This window comes from Eufriesea mexicana, unplaced genomic scaffold, assembly GCF_001483705.2.
Source record: "Eufriesea mexicana isolate 0111107269 unplaced genomic scaffold, ASM148370v2 scaffold17514, whole genome shotgun sequence".
NCBI lineage: Eukaryota > Metazoa > Arthropoda > Insecta > Hymenoptera > Apidae > Eufriesea > Eufriesea mexicana.
This window is the reverse complement of record NW_016924843.1, coordinates 169,152-175,418: the sequence shown is the minus strand read 5'-3', so window position 1 is coordinate 175,418 and position 6,267 is coordinate 169,152. Positions and strand designations below refer to the sequence as shown.

At 41.3% G+C, this 6,267-nt stretch overlaps 1 protein-coding gene across 5 annotated transcripts in view; it reads right to left on the bottom strand.

Annotated features, from left to right (window-relative positions):
- Positions 1-6,267, bottom strand: part of LOC108554156 (zinc finger and BTB domain-containing protein ttk) — a 33,427-nt gene that overhangs the window by 5,391 nt on the left and 21,769 nt on the right. The gene's annotated exons all lie outside the window — the stretch shown is intronic.

The window sequence follows — 6,267 nt, the reverse complement described above, 5'->3', positions numbered from 1 at the left end:
TATATATATATATATATATGTACCATCTTTACGCCAGTCGCGTACTTTGTATATGTGTTTCTCTCTCTCTGTATACGTGTCTGTGTACATATGCGTGTAATTTATTTGCGATAATAAACTATGATTCTTTTCTTTTTTAATATATATATATATATATGTTTATGTATATATATATATATTTATATTTAATATATATATATTAAAATCTATCCGATAGTACAGTCTGCTTTTTAAGCCTCGTAATTTACCACACTCTCTCTCTCGCTCTCTCTCTCTTTCGCTCTTTCTCTCGCTCGCTCGATCTCTCTCTCTCTCTCTCTCTCTCTCTCTCGCTCTCTCTTACTCTCTGTTCCTCTTGCAAGAGCGGCTGAATGCCCGGATGTAACACGTGATAAAGAAACTTAGAATAATCGGTATTGACTGGTGGCCCCATCGAGATTAGGGACGAATGAAATAGACGAGAATCGCTGGCTCGCCGCCATTGCAAGAGCCCCACATAAATATAATATAATCTATGTAAAATTTTTCTTCTTTCTCATAATCTTTTCCCCCTTTAACCCACCCGCAATGTCCGTAGACTTATAAATTAATTAAAATATTTTCAACACGAAACTCATCAACGAGACCTCTGTGATCCTAACCGCGATTAGCGTGAGAAATTCGCCTGTGCCCGGGGTGAAATTCACATAAACGGGGGGGAGGGTAGCAAAAGACAGTTGCAGATTCGATTGTACCGACAACACAACAACAAAAATGTTCCTCGATTCACTCCCGTTTCTCTCCCGTTCTCATCTCCGTTCATCCCTGCCGCGCGACTTTGGTCGAGGAGAGATACAGGCGCGTAGCACAAGCGCAAGGTACCCCCTCCCTTACAAGCAAATTCCCCGTCAACACTCGAACGTGTTTGATTCTTCCTTTTTTTTCCCCCTATGAACACTTTTTACAATTTGAACACTAATTTTGTACGAATACGAGGGGCCTCGTATCATTACATCCTTAAACCTTAAAAGACGCCCCGCCCCCACTCGCCCCCCACCATCCCCCTAACCCGAGAGTCTACTAAGTTTTACTGATTGGCAACATGAATTTACGCTTATACTTTTTTTTTCTTTTTTCCCCCCCTCCTTTCCTCCCCCTTTTTTTACAACCTTAATTCTAAAAAGTTTAACAACATTTAAAGGCAACGAACGTGAGCGAATGTTGTACGATAAATTTTTCGTAGCAAGCTTCAAGATCGGTTACTAAATTTCAACAATTTCATTAGGTATCAGTTTACCCTGATCACGAGCCTTGAGATACCATAATCAAGGAATTCGATGTAAGCGGAGACGTCGGCTCGACTCGTGTACCGTGTACGCGTCGTTGGTAAACCCCCCCTGCCCCAAACTTTCGTCCTCCGGCTGGACAAATTGCTCTGCAACTGCCTTTCGAGGCTTTGACCGACGGTCGAAATTACACGCGCATCTTTGCTTCCTCGTTTAAAGACCACGACCACGAGTGAGATTGTTCAACGGAACGATATATTATGCGAAGAAATAAAATTTAAAGAAGAAAACAAACACATGGTCAACAAGGATAGACGAGAGAGTTTCACGTCTTTCGAGCGATTTCTCACGTAAAAGTCGACTAGGGTAAACTAACGCTCCTTTCCCCTACGGACGAATAAAATCGGATTTCCCAAAACGAGCTACCACGGAAAGCCACCGGGAGATTAACACTAGAACTGTTATGGCGGCCGAAACCACCCGGTTTCGGACATCTAACTTCCGCCATTGCTGCGAGTATACAACGGTTGCTTCTGGTCGAAATTATTCGAAATTATATCGATTTTTGTACACATTGGGTCGAAATTGTTTTCACTGTATCGTATTAATTAATTGCGCGCTTTGTATTTAGGTATACTATACACAGACCGGTAGTTCTAGTGTTAAAGAAACCTAACCTGTTTTTGAAGCTTGTCTTCCTGGTTTACAGTTGGAAAAGAACACCATAGAGAGAAAAGAAAATGTAAATAAAGGAGAAAGATGGAATCTAATCGATTCCTATTCGAAATTTGGCAATAAGATTTTTGTTTTAGGCGATCCGAGAGCTCTGTTCCTCTGTACTTTCCATTTTTCGTATCGACACACGCTTCTAACGAACCTTCCCCTTTGCCTGCCATCTAAAATTGAGTTAGTCTTAGCCTCTCAGTGATTATCAAATGTGAGTGTATTTACTTTAATTATTATTTTGTTTCCTCTTTACTTTAAATCGATATAAGCTGCTTAGCCGCTGCCTCTTTGCATATATATATATATATATTAACTATTCAGTGTACACCTTCTTTCCTCGATTTCCCTTCGCGTCTATACTCCGTTTTTTTTTTTTTCGCATTTTTCGCCTTTTTTCTTCATTTCATATTTGGACGGGCTCCGCGTCAACCCATCGAGAACACAATTTCACCGAAAGACCGGCCCGCGACCGCCATTCCCTTTCCGCGGGAAATTTGAAACGTCTGCTCGCGCGAAGGACGAAAACGGGGGGAAAAAAAAGAAAACTAAAAGAAATTTTTCTCTCGAAAGAAACGTGGAAAAAGGTAAAAACGACACGCACCTTTCCCCCACTCCCCCCCGGCGAAAATAATCCACCGACACGGAACGGCGGATACTCTTTGGTCCATAAGAGTTAGAAATTTTGAAGATAATTGACCTGAGAGCACATCGATTTGCGAGTCAGCGGCACGGTCCATTACGATCAGAAACGCTAAAAGACATTATCCTCGTATGCTTTTTAGCTCCCCTCTCTCATCGCGTTTTATTTTTTTTTTTTTATCCTTTTAGTATTACTTCGTCTACTCCTCTAATCATTGCTGCCTGCCTAACTAATAATATATCCGGCTATCTTCCTAAAAGTACGCGCGTGTTCGCGTCCGGAGGCAACCGATCCTCACGATCGCTCCCGTTGTTTCTCTTTAAAAAAAAAAAAAAAAAAAAAAAAAAAAGAAAAAAAGAAAAAATGAATCTTCCTCTTTTATCTTTGCAACGCTAGATATCTCTCGAAATAACGAACGAACAACACTGGTCAATCGTGGGCGAAACGTGGACACGGAAAGGTCGTACGAGTCACGTGGTGTGTCCCCTGTCCGCCATTTTCGCCTCATCTCTCTTCCCTGCTCCTCGAAATCCCCACGCATTTAAAATAACAACGAAGGTCTCCGTTACGATTACAATTAATTAATAGTAGCAGTAATAATATTTATAATTATTATTATATAGCCTCTAGTCGTCTAATGTCTATGCCCAACTAGTGAAAAAATTTGTATATAAATCGTTTTTTTCGCTTCCTCTCCGATTCATGCATGTCGTCCATAACCTCAAACAATCGATCTATGAACGAAGGTCCGACTAGAGAGGATTCGACAAAGTGTAAAGTGCAAAATATAGTAAGCTACAATCGTATTTTAGTGCTGTCTCTCACGACTAAGCCTATATACCATCACTGTAGCCGTATCCCTTTTGAACAGTAATCGATTAATCGACTCGACTGTTTGCGCGTGGCACACGCTATAATAGAACAAGTCTTGAAGACCCAAGAAAACAAAAAAAAAAAAAAAAAAAAAAAAAAAAAGAAAAAAAAAAGAACTCGCAAAGAATATCTATACTTTCCTTCCCATCCTTATCCCTCTTCCTTCTATTCCTCCACCTCTCTCTCGCTCTCTCTCTTTCTTTCTTTCTTTCGCTCGCGCTCTCTCTCTCTCTCTCTCTCTCGTTTCAAGCATGATCTTTCTGAATGAAATACATAAAAAATTATGTTTCAGATAGACTTGCGTAAAACTCGTAACAAGTAAGACAAGGATATATTTTTAACAACGATAATTTCTATGACCCTGGACACACACATCCTTGTCTCACGTTATTTAGAATTTAAATATTTACAAAAAAGAGGATCTACGATATAACGATTAGCTTTAGTTGATTATTAATTTACGTAACAAATTCAATAGTCCGTCCTAAAAAAGCACACTTTTTGCTCTCGGAACAATATATATATAGATTTTCTACCCACGTTGCATCATTTCGAGTCAAACAGGAAATAAACGAACGTATCTCATTTCTGTGGGTAACGATAAAAATCCATGCCTTCTAATATAATATATATAATATACAGAATATATAGAATATATAGCAGTAAAACTGTGTCCCCAGTTGTACTGGCTAAGCACAAATTGTTTTTTTTCCTTTTTCCCATCTTTTCATTTTGTTCAATCGAGTACGGTACAGTACGATATGGCGTTAAGTTACTACTAAAGTGCCTTCAGTCTATCCAATGTCAGTACTATCTTGTATTTGGTGTCGTTAAAACCGTCCCTCTGCAGTCTTTCAAGAATTGCATGTCCCGTTCCGTTAATTTCCCCATTAGCTATCCTCCGTCCTTCCCTGCCCTAACCGCGGACATCGTTCCACCTTGGCTCTCCCTATTACGCTATACTATATAACTTCGAATCAGGCTCGACAGCTCGACAACAGCTCAACGGCTCAACAACATGGCGAACGGTCATCGTACATATATATTGCATTTACTCAGTCTACGTGGTTCCCTTATTTATATTGTGTGTGCATGTACCGCCGTTTTACTTCAATAAACGTATGCATATCTCTCGATGCCTACATGCGACACGTTTGATTCTCTCCGTAACATAATAGTCACACAATAGTAAATATACTCTTTGTTGATTTGGACTCACGTTCTGCGATTATTTACTTTTCCTTGTTATCCTTCTTTTTTTTTTTTGTGATTTTTTGTGTTTTTTTTTTTTTTTTTTGTGATTTTTTGTGTTTTTTTTTTTTGTTTTCGTTTTCTCATATATATATATATATATCTTCGTCTCGTTTCTCGGTCCTCTGCCTCGCGGCCTCGCCTTATAAAACTGATCCCCGTCGTCGCAGAACTACGTTGAGACGACTAAACGAGTACACCGGTTCAATCGTATATATATAAACTCTTTGTATGCGCAATTATCCTTCCCTCTCTCTCCCTCTCTCCCTCTCTCTCTCTCTCTCTCTCTCTTTCTCTCGCGTTTTCTTTTTTTTTTTTTTTTTTTTTTTTTTTTTTTTTCATTTTCTTTTTTCATTTCTATAACATCCGCGACTCCCCCGTGAGGGGAGGGGCGCGGTAAAGCTCGTTTCGTTTGTAACATAATGCCCGTTGCGTGTGTCGCACACGCGCACGAAAATCATTTTCCTCGAGAAAAGGGGGGCCGCTCTTCGGGCCCGCGAGATCGGCCGATCCACGATCGGTAACCGCGGCCGATCTCGCCCGAAACAGCCGGCGGACATCGTGGAACGAACGAGCGGAGAGAACCGGTAGCCTAAACGCGACCTTCATATATAGTACGAATTGTTTCCACCACGTTCGATAAAAGTAACCGCGAACTGGAGGTACTGCGATTTGTATTTGATTTTACTAGCTGCTACGTTTAATATCATATATAACCGTTCGTTAGAATTCGCGATTTCTTTGTTCGCAACGTCGATTGGTTTCGGGAACGGAGAAACTGTGTGTTTTGAGCTGCAACAGACACGTGTGGTCCACGATTAAATCTCCGAATACACGTGGAAAACGCCCACGAGATTTAGCCTCTTCGTGTTCTGCTTGTTCCTTTGCTTATCGAACGTTCATTGGGTGTGTAAAAAGACGAATGTATAACTAGCTACTAGTTACGAAAGGACGATCGAGCGTTTAGAAGTTGTATATCCGATCGACTACCAGAGTCCACCCGAACGGCGAATGGCGACACAGTGTGCCACAGAGTTTGTATATATGTCTCCATAAAACCGAGCCTCGGCTGTACACAAGTTTTATCAACTACGCGACTAACCTAAATCGCTACCGGTTCTCTGTTCGTTCGCTCCGCGTGTCTCGGTGTTGCATTTTTGTTCTTTCTGTTTTTCGCTTTTTTCTTTTTTTCGTTTTACAGCCATGAGTTTTTGTCCGGAAAGCCACTGTGACGCGTTACGCTCGCATCTTGCATTTTGAGCTTCTCTCGCACGGTTTCCTCATTTCCTTGCTTCTCTCATCCCTCGGCCTCTTCCACCAGTGCAGCGCAACGTTCCCCGACTCTCGCCGTTTAATAAGACGGGATAGATCGATGAACGATTGCCCCGTTCAACGATTTATCCGCGATTGCACGAGGTGACGCGATAGTTGCTCGCTGACGACGCCCCCCCGGGAACGTAGGAGGAGCGTGGTAACGGTGATTCGTGTTCTTTCTCAAGAGACAGAGCGAAG